Here is a 12,211-nt window from a genome sequence, read left to right as displayed (position 1 = left end):
GCAGTTAAGACGAAAAGAGTTAGCGTTGGCTAACCAGAGTACGTGATAAAATTATACTGGAATTATAAGATTATAAGATATTGTCAGGATATGATAACCAAATATGAAATGGATTTGGATACAGTTATATATTTGGAACATGATAATATGGTATAGTAAAGGAAATAAGGATTTGTATATTTGAGTAAAGCTGAGGATTGATAAAAAGAGTTTGAGAATGTGTATATTGATGATCAGATTATAAGACAAAGGAAGTCAGAATGTTGAGTTTGAGCAAAAGAATTTTCAGGATGTATGAGAATAGAGGTGAAATTGATAAGTTGAGTTAATCAAATATGATATGAATCTGGATGTGGTTATGTATTTTGATCATACAAATATGATGTAGGCAAAGAGATAAGCATTGGTATGTTTTAAAAAGTGGCTTTAAAGAAGAAAATACAAATACAAGAGATGATAAAGAATAAAGTTATGTATAAGAAATAGGGATATCAAAGTTATGAGGATGCAATGAATATTGTTACACAGAGATGAGTATAGGTGATAAGACAAGAGTATGTGATACATATGATATGATATGATATGAAATATATGGTTACACATACATGTGGTATGTGATAGAAGAGAAAGAACAAGTGATATGAAATGTTATAGATGATAATGTCCATGTTATGTGATATGAGAGCTAGGGGTATAGTTGGCATGCCAAGAGTCGAGGTTTTACCTATGTTCTACGGAATATATGGACAGTTTTACCTATGTCTTTCGAGACATATGGACAGTATACCTATGTTATAAGGAATATATGGACAGTTTACCTAGGTTCTTTGGGACCTATAGACAGTTACCGAGGTTCTTTATGACCTCTGGATAGTTACCGAGGTCTTTGTGACCTCTGGATAGGTCCTTCGGGACATTTATATAAGTTATGGTGACAACATAGTGGTGCACAACCTCAATAGACTCACATATCTACAGTTCTCACAGGTGCACATGGGCTAATAAGAGACAACATTGAATGTAATGTATGTGATGTATATATGTGTTTTGTGATATGAATTATATGATATTATATATGTGTGTTAGTGATTATTGTATATGCTATAAGATATATATGATATGAGCTTAATTGATCATATAAACAAGATAATAGAAATATGATAGGTGATAATATGATAATGATAGGAAAGAAGATAATTATATGTATGTGTGGATTATATATATATATATATATATATATATGAAAGGTGCATAGTAGGAATTATTATATGTATATGTGGGTGTGATGCTTGTATGTGATATGTTAGTAGAAATTGTTCAAGCATGATTACGAGTTAGAGTTTTTATTATATGTTTTATGCCTCACTAAGTCAACGACTTAGCGTGTGATTGTTTCACACGTAGGTTACAGAAGAGAGAAGAGTAAAGAGCTAAGAGGAGCAAGACATGTCAGCATTTTCCTTACAAAGTTTCAGATCAGAAAATAGATGATTTAAATGTGTATGGTTAATCTAAATATAGTTGGCATGTACTAATTGAGTGATTTGTATAGGCTCTGATCAATTTTTTGGTTATTTTGATCAATTTATGTAAAAAAACAACTTTTATTTTAATGAAAGTTTTGAATTTTCTTTGAATTTTATTAAGAGTCAAAGTTTGAAAAGTCAATGTGACACCTCAGACTCGTATTCGGGTCGGATATGGGTTGAGGGTGTAACATGTGGTGGTCGTTTCGGTGTTTGGTTCTCGTTTGAAGGGATGAGCTTGAGTGGGTTTTCGGTAAGGTCTGTAGGCGATGGGTTTCGACGAGGCTTTGAGGGTAGATAGTCGAGATAATGGCCACCCATGTAGGGTGGCCGAGGCGATGATGCTTTGATTTCCTGGGTGAGTTGTCGTCGTGGGTGAGTGAAGAAGGAAGGGAGAGAAGATTTAGGTCTATGCTCGTGCAGAAATGAAATATGGAAAGGGGAGGAGTTGATATTTAAAGTTTTTTGGGTAAATCACGCTAAGGTCCCTGGACCTTTAGCGTGTTATACATTATGGTCACTAGTTTTAGGTTAAATCACCCTACTGGTCCTTTATGTTTAAGGTAATTCAAGTTTTATTAACTTTTTAAGGTTAATCATGCTTTAAATCCCTTATATTTTAGCGTGTTTTGTGATTTGGTCCCCAGTTTCTGCTTATTTTCTATGATTTGCGAATTGGATGCATGATTTTACATTATTTTAATTTAGTCCTCTGATTGGATGTATTATTTTTGTTCGAAATTGGCTATTGATATTTATGTTATTCCATTTTAGTCCTATATTTATGGTTTATTTACTATTCTAGTACTTCTGTTTTGGTTATTTTCTTGTTTCATGCTATAATATTTGTTTTTTTAATGTTTAGGATATCAAAGTTACTTTATAATTATTTTGTCACTGTGTTATGAGTGATTCATATGTATATTGTTTATTTGTATCATATGTATATTGTTTATTTGTATCATTAAAGTGTTTTATGTTTTAAATATTTATTTTACTTGTATTATATATTACTTTATTATGTACGTAAGAATGTATGTAGAGCATGTTATAAATTTTACATTTTTTCATTTTCATTATATTTTAGAATAAATATTTGGTTCTATGTTTAATATAATATTTAGAATATATATATATATATATATATATATATATTTATAAAGTAAAAATAAAGTAAAAAAATAACCTTAAATTGTTTTTCTTATCCATGTGTATTTATTTATTTATTTTTCTTTAAATATCTCAAGGTACCATATTTTATTTTGTTTAAAAGCCTCATAAGCATAACTTAACCGATTACATAATTGGATTAAGGGCAATATTTATGTATTTTAAAATATTAAGAAGGGAGAGTCTTAAGACAACTAGATGTCATTTTTCGATATTTTAAAATAAATAAATATCCCACTAGAAAAACCTAAAAATTTTGATTGCATTTAAAAATAATTTATTTTGAAGGGAAAAGGAAATATTCATTTATTTAAACTTATCGAGACAATTCGTCTAATTTTATTAGGGATTAAGTTTCGGTATTTTTAAATAATCAAATATTCATTATCTTTTCTAATAATATAATTCAGTTTAATGGGTTTATTTTCTTTCTTTGGTAAAATAAAAATTATTTTAATATATAATTCCTAGGAAAAATTATTATATTCCTTTTATTTCAGTTAGAAAGAGAAATATTCGTCCTAAAATATTTTAGGGAGTATTTTCTCTTTAATTGGAAATAGGGGAATATTTTTTTTATTTTTTTATTTTTCCTTAGAATTTTTGTTCTATAATATTGTATGGTTGAATTCAGAATAATGGAATCGTAATTTAAATATGTATTCGAACTCTTAGATTTTTACTATTTAGAGGCAATATATAATCGATGGGTACCAATTTTGAGCGTTGTGGGGTGCTTATCCTTCTCCACACGTAATCGACCCCCGAACTTTTTGTTATTACTAAAAAATGAATTTCTGGTTACACGTGGATCAATGCATCTTTTAAAATGACGTTTTTCTTAAAAAAACTCTTTTAAAAGAATTTTTTTGGGTATTCGACCTACCTAACCCAAAAGGTCGATGGCGACTCTGAAACATTTCTTTTACAAAATTTGGTTTTCACAAAATGAGTCGAGACTCGTCGTATCGCCAAAAATCAGTTACGACAGCGTGGCGACTCCGCTGGGGAATTAGTGGATCAAGCCCTAAATCGATTATATATTGTTTCTATAGTTGGAAATTGATAATTCAGTTTTATTTAATCCACGATTTGGTTGATTTCTTTCAGTTCTTTTATTCTTTTTATTTTATTTTATATCCTTGTATGTTAATATTTGTATTTGATTGATTTTCTGATATTAAGATTTTAGTCACTTTAGCTCGATTTTAGTGTGTTTGTTTGTCAAAGGTTTGTGTAACATCCTCAATACCAGGTTAGTTATTAAAGTATAAGATTTTAAAATTTCAATGACCAAATTAGATAAATTGAAAAGTGAATGAAATTAATTGAAAGATGTTGGTATAGGATTAATTAGCAAATAAAGGAAGAGTAAAAGGATAAAATGGTCATTGAACAAGTGAATGAATAGAATATTGTTTGGGTTATCTTATAACCCACGTGGAGCACAATTTTGGGAAACAAAAGTTTCCAGACAATTCATTCATCTCCATCTTCTTCTTCTCTTCTCCCAAACGTGAAGCCTTAAGCTCAAGGTGAGTTTGATTTCTTTTGGTTAATCATTCAAATTAAAGTAGGGTTTTGATTCATGAAGCTTTAGGAAAGATGAAGGAGATGAAAAAGGTCATAGAAACTCAAAGATTTGTAAGTTATGAAGGATTAAAGATATGAAGTGGATTAGTGAAATTTTGAATAAGGATGTATAAATTGATTTAGAAGTTGAATTTGACTTGTTATAGGTGTGAATAATAAGTTATAAGTGTTAGAATTAAGTTTGGATTACATGGAAATTTTGATATGATTCTTAGTTTTAAGAATTTGAATGAGATATGTGAGATAATAAGATGCTGAGATAGTATAAGATAATTAAAATGGTTGTAGATGAGTTTAGTGGTATGAAAGGAGTTTTATATGAGGAAATTCAATGAAAAGTTGTGAAATTTTTGGGTGAAACCAGTTTATTATTGACATGTGCATCGATGCACTATGAATAGGCATCGATGCACTAAGATCAAATTTGAAGGTGCATCGATGTATGGAAATTTCAAACCTAAATTGGGTATCAATGCATCCATAGTGCATCGGTACACCCCTAAAGGAAAATTGAATTTTGGGTTCATTAAATTAGTTCAAGTTATTAATATCGAATTATAAGGTTTAGGCTTCTTATAATGGTCTTGAAAATTATAATTTTGTAGATATCGAGCCTAAACAATTTTCGGAACAAGTGACAAGTAAGATCGATCGAGGAAAAGGCAAAAAGATATAGGTGAGTGTATATGCATAGCATGAATATAGTATTATATTCAGTTCTAGACTTGTGATAAGTCTAGATTTAATATTTTAATACATGATTACATTTCATATTATGATACATGACATTAATTCATATTATATGCATTATGTAACATGAATATGCAGGAAAAGTGATATGAGCTATGTGATAAAAGTATGGAAAATGATATGTCTATGTGATAAAGGTATGGAAATGATATGTCTACGCGATATAAACTATGTGAATGGTGAAATCCCATGTTATGTAGATGAGAACTATAGGTATAATTGGCATGCCAAGAGTAGAGGGTCTACGCGCTCATTCGGGACAAATTCTACGTGGTCCTTCGGGACATATATGTATTCTTTGGAACATGTATGAGGTCTTTTGAGACACCTATTTGATCATTGGTATATGTATATGATTCTTAAGGAATTTCTATGTGGTTCTTATGGACATATTATATGGCACTACAGTGCAATTCTACGTGGCACTTCGGTGCATTTCTACGCGGTCCTTCGGGAAAAATTCTACGTGGCACTTCGGTGCAAATTTATACTAGCTGTGGTGACAGCATAGTGCACAACCTCACAGTACTCACATACCTCGGGTTCTCAGTATTGTATCATGGGCTATTGAATTTATTGAACCTATTGAACTTATTATATGAATTCATGATGGTTAATTTGATTAGATTATGGGTAAGATACATGATTATGCAATTTGTATGAATTGAATATATGATTTCATGATATTGCATTTCATTATGACATTTTCATCATATTTTATTGTCATTATTATTATGCCTCACTAAGTCTATGACTTAGCGTGTAAGTGTTTTACACATAGGTACCGAAAAGCATAGAGATCCGTTATAAGCTCAGCAAAACAACATATTTCCACTTGAAGGTCAGATCAGAAGTAGATTAGATAATATGTTTTATCATGTGGTAAATAGGATGGCATGTAAATAAAGTCGGTAAATTAAGTATTTATTCTCTGATCAAGTTTTGTAATGTTTTAAACGTATTTATGTAAATATAAATGCATAGTAATGAACGATTATTTTTTTATGAGTTTTATGTACATTTTACGAAATTCACTGTAGCAGTAATGTAGCAGTGAATCGATGCACTGTAACAGTACATCGATGCACAATTTTGCTTCGAAATTTTGGTGCATCGAACTGTAGCAACGCATCGATGCATTGTTCATGGCACTATTCATTACTGTTCACGGTACTGTTCATACCATATTTTATTGTTCATAAATACGTTTTTTATCTCAAAATTTTATACCATACACAATTGAACAATATATGATCGTATTTTCTTAATATAAGTTCAAATGTTTTGAAATTTTGTAAGAATACGGTTTTAAAAAATTAATATGACATCTCGGATTCGTATCCGGGTCGGGTACGGGTTGGGGTGTTACATTTTGAGAATTTCTCCTCATACACAACACGTGCATTACATAACATAAGCTCTATACCCGAGCTCTTCCTCTTTAAGTGGGAGTGAAAGCAACGTCTTCGTGAGAATTTATTCTCCGTGTCAGACCTAGCAAGTAGCTTTCGGGGTTCATATGCACTATGTCTTCGTGAGGATTTATTCTCCGTGTCAGGCATAGGGAAATATGCCCTCACGAATTGAACTCGATCCGCTTAAACCTATAATGGGTGAGGATTGAGGGTTTGGTTCGCCCAAGGGGGCATCGACAAGGACAATTCGAGTACGTTTACTCCTAGGACCAAAACTTTGCATATAGTCAACTGTAGAAACCCACCCGATCTAAGACCATGTTGAAACTCTGTCTGTAGGTACCCAAATAAGTGTACACAAAGGAGAAATGAATTCTAACCTTCGTCTTGGATGTTATTTGGAAGTTGTTTCCATTTGCCTCGGTGGATTGAGACATTGTATGTTATTTGGAAGTTGTTTTCTGACAATTACTTTGGGGATCAATTCCTTTGTTGCATTTGCATTTTGCATTTGCATCTTTGCATTAGCATCTATACATCGTACATTGCATCTTAATATGCATTAATCACGGATCCTGGGAGTAACTCGCAGAATCTTTTGAGGTAAATTGAAATCACCCCTTCGTACTTAGAAAAGAATTGAGAGTTAAAGACGTGATGTTAGCGTCGTCTGAAGTTTGATGTACATCATTGAGATATGTGAGGCACCGAACAGCATGGTCCATAATTTTTTTGACCCAAGGGTATTGATCTTTGTATCATGAGACGCTTTGGTGCCGATCAGGAAAAAGTTATTCCATCCACCGTGAAACCTTATTGCACTGGCATTGTCCTGTTTGAACGTGTTTTTTCTTTCTTTGTATACTCAATAAATATATTTTATTGATTAAACTTATGTCATTTTCCAAGGATATGAACAATAAATCAAGTTTTAATCTCGTAATTCTTTGAATATCGAATGAATTAAAGGTTCTTTTACTACTTCATTAATTATATGCTTTTTACAAGTGACAAGATTAGACCTTCCATACCCCATCCAAAGTTGAAAGAACCATTATTGGGTTCCATACCCGAAATAAAATACATTTACTCCCAGAGACGGAAACTTGACATCACTTCCCTCTGAAACAATAAAGTCATGCTCTTATTCTCCCGAGGCACCAAAACTGGTATTTTTACCTTCCTAGACAGAGCTAACCTTTCCATAACATTACATTTTTTTTCAAAATCCTGATTTTTAAAGTCACATATTTCCTTTCCTAGACACAAAACTAACATTCATTTCTCAACCTCAATAAATCATGGGGGCATAACGAGGACCTTTCATACAATAAAGACAATATGGAGTGTTGCGGATCAAGTTATTGCAAGAGAATTTGAATAATTGGGGCATATTAGGGACAAATGGAAGAAGAAAAAATAAAGGGTATCATTGAAATAATTCTATCATGCATTAATTACATTTGTTCATGTAAATAAAATTAATCTTGAATACTCGTCCCCCTGGGGATGCCTCTTTTACAAAGACTTCCATATATGAGATTATGAACGGCTTTGTTTCATTTATCCTTTTATATGTATATATATACCCCTTGTTGTCCCCCTTTGAGCCTATAATATTGTTTCTTCTGATCCAACCCTAACCAAGGATCACCCTCTACACTGGGGGGCAAAGATGAATGTCATTTACTCGCATGAGTGAACATCATCAATATGGATTTCGCTACAGAGGCAAGTCATAGGAAAAAATAACAAGATATCACAAGGTGGACCAAATAAGAAGTGATCGAAGATCAAATCGAGTTGACAACACAGAGAGAAAAAGAAGAGATTTAGAAAAAACACACACAAAAAAGAAAGCAAAAAGAAAAAGAAAGAATGATAGAAAAGAAAAAACATAAAAAACATAAAAAGGAAAAAAATGGGATAAAAATAAAAAAAAGAAAGAAAAAGAAGAAGGAAAAAGAAGAAAATAGACAGATCCAACATTTCAAGACGAGCGGTTCAAAGATCTAGAATCAATTCACCAGAAGATCCTGAAACACTAAAAGAAAATAAAAAGAGAAAAAAAGACATGCAAGAATATTCAAGTCAAGCAAGACAAGATTGAAGACAACATAACGAAATGATCATTGGTTCAATAACCTTTAAACACTTTTTTGGGCTTATTTATCAATTTCTTTCATAACCGTGAACCCCGACCTACATTACGTGCCTAAAATGTCCCTTCTAATCATACATAGATTTCTAAGTGGAGAGATTATCTTCAGATTTCATTCCGCCCCTCAGGGTTAATTTTATTTGCAAAAAAAATAGTTTTCTAAAATCTTTAATGCATGATAGGGAAAACTAATAAAATGAGTGTTCAAGACGTAAAATTTCAGATGACGTCTTGAAACCAAAGGAGAATATGAGTTGAAAACCTAAAAAGGCGGCTCGAATATGAATATTGTCAACTACTGCTTAGAAGACGATCTTATACATCTCTTGATGAAAAACTGCACAACCCAAAGGCGCACATGAGGGCTTGGAACCAATGAACATTTATGAAAGATAAGCATAACAGCTACTGTATGAGATCAATAAACACCAAAATCAAGGATACAAGATTTCAACCAAAGAAACCAGTATGAAACCAGTATGAAACACAGTAAAAATGAAAGAAAATTATCCACCTAGTTGTGGCATCATGAAGAGAAACCTTCAAGTTATTCGTTAACATTGCTTAATAGCGACACAAGAGTGAGACCATTTGAGATTAAGGTATTGGTACAAATAGAGCCATGAGTACCCACATTGGGGTATTAACAAAACCAGATCTCGTTGAGATAAAAAGATTCAAATCAAACAGACATGGTGAATGAGCTTCACCGTTTAGGAGTGCCAAGGGCATAATATGATGAAAAGAAGAGCTTACCTCAAAATGTTCCTGATAGAACCATTGAATTATAGCCAGAAAGAGGCATCAAGACCATATGTCTGGCCGTATGAGATCACTTCTTCTAAGACTATAACGAAAAAACAAAAACCAAAGATAGAAGACAGAAAAGACATGATTACAAGATAATCAGATTACTCCTCAGAAGATGCAATCTTAAGCCGATAAATTTCCATTGAGGCATAATCCATTCGAGATTATCAAAAGTGAGGGAAGACTGAGATCTCCACTTTGGAGCAAGAAGAAGAATAATTAACATTTTTGCATACAAGAAAGTAATACATTATATTTATATTCATTTAAGTACATAAATACATAAATACATACATACATACATACATACATACATACATACATACATACATACATACATACATACATACATACATACATACATACATACATACATACATACATACATACATACATACATACATACATACATACATACATACATACATACATACATACATACATACATACATACATACATACATACATACATACATACATACATACATACATACATACATACATACATACATACATACATACATACATACATACATACATACATACATACATACATACATACATACATACATACATACATACATACATACATACATACATACATACATACATACATACATACATACATACATACATACATACATACATACATACATACATACATACATACATACATACATACATACATACATACATACATACATACATACATACATACATACATACATACATACATACATACATACATACATACATACATACATACATACATACATACATACATACATACATACATACATACATACATACATACATACATACATACATACATACATACATACATACATACATACATACATACATACATACATACATACATACATACATACATACATAATTCTTACAGATTTTCCAAGAAAGAAAGAAAAGAAAAGTCAGAATTCAAGCCTCAAATGGAGGGAATTGCATTAAAAGTGACAAAACCTCAAGAATTGAGGAACCCAATACATAGAACAATCATCATTTTTTAAGTGGGGCATGTTACCCAGCTAATGTGTTTTTTTAACTAAGTCTGATTTTCAGAAGTTTCTTGACAATTTTCAAATGAGCTTTTAAAGAAATTAATTCTAATTTTCAGAAGTTTCTTAATGATTTTTAAATGAACTTTCAAAGAAATTAAGTATGATTTTCAGAAGTTTCTTGACGATTTTCAAATGAGCTTTTAAAGAAATTAAGTCTGATTTTCAGAAGTTTCTTGACGATTTTCAAATTAGTTTTTAAAGAAACTAAGTCTGATTTTCAGAAGTTTCTTGGTGATTTTTAAAAGAACTTTCAAAGAAATTAAGCCTAAATTTTAGGGGTTTCTTAATGTTTTCAAATGAATTTGAAAAAAAACTAAACCTGATTTTCAGGGGTTTTTTGATGTTTTCAAATGAATTTGAAAGGAGCTAAGCCTAATTTTTAGGGGTTCATTGACAATTAAGAAACTAAGCTTGATTTTCAAGGGTTTCTTGATGAGTAAGTCCTTCAAGTCATCTATAAGTCTTTCGAGCAAGATGATAAGTCCTTTGGACCATCCATAATACTTTCAGGCATGATGTTTTCAACATTTCCTTTGTTTGATTCACAACATTTCAAATCAGCAACGCCTCACTTGAGAGATCTTCGTCTCGCTTGAGACAGTTTTACTCAAAACAAAATTTTATCTCACTCGAGATTGTTTTTCTTAAAACAAACTTCGTCTCACTTGAGACAGTTTCATTCGAAACAAAATTTTATCTCACTCGAGATTATTTTTCTTAAAACAAGCTTCATCTCGCTTGAGATAATTTTTACTCAAAACAAGAAATTTTATCTCACTTGGGATTGTTTTCTTAAAACAAATTTCATCTCGCTTGAGAAAGTTTCCCTTGAAATATAAATTTTGAAATTGTTTCACTTGAAACAAGAAATTTATCTCACTTGAGATTGTTTTTCTTAAACAAACTTCGTCTCACTAGAGACAGTTCCCCTCGAAACAAATTTTATCTCACCTGATATAGTTTTTCTTCAAACAAATTTCTTTTGATTCATTTATTTCCCTCACAAATGTTGAATATTTGACAGGAAGTAAAAAAAGGATAGCAAAGATTTCTTTTCACGATTCCATGTTGAAGAAAAAGATTTCATCAAAGAATTAGTCCATTTTTCAATCTTTGAAAATGTAGATCTCAACAATGATTCAAAGACCTTTGGGTCAATACCTTCGGGTACTTCAAACATAATTATTACTGACATATGATAATCTTTTGTAGGTTTAAAACTCTTCAAAGAAAGATAAACCAATCAACATTTCCAGTGGAGAGTTCATAATGAGAAGAACTCATCCGATGAGGGAGAATAAGTTCATAATGAGAAGAAATTGTTCAACCTTAGCTCGATTCATCACATATGGAGTTGAATCAACAACACCTCACTCGAGGGATCAACATTTCTAGTGGAGAGTTAATAATGAGAAGAACTCATCCGATGAAGGAGAAGAAGTTCATAATGAGAAATACTTGTTCAACCTTAGCTCGATTCATCATATATGGAGTTGAATCAACATTTCCAGTGGAGAGTTCATAATGAGAAGAACTCATCCGATGAGGGAGAAGAAGTTCATAATGAGAAGAAGTTCATAATGAGAAGAACTTGTTCAACCTTAGCTCAATTCATCATATATGGAGTTGAATCAGCAATACCTCACTCGAGTGATCAATATTTCCAGTGGAGTGTTCATAATGAGAAGAACTCATCCAAAAAAG

Source organism: Hibiscus syriacus, unplaced genomic scaffold, assembly GCF_006381635.1.
Source record: "Hibiscus syriacus cultivar Baekdansim isolate YM2019G1 unplaced genomic scaffold, ASM638163v2 tig00110831_pilon, whole genome shotgun sequence".
In the NCBI taxonomy this organism is placed as follows: Eukaryota; Viridiplantae; Streptophyta; class Magnoliopsida; order Malvales; family Malvaceae; genus Hibiscus; species Hibiscus syriacus.
This window is presented reverse-complemented; position numbering follows the sequence as displayed.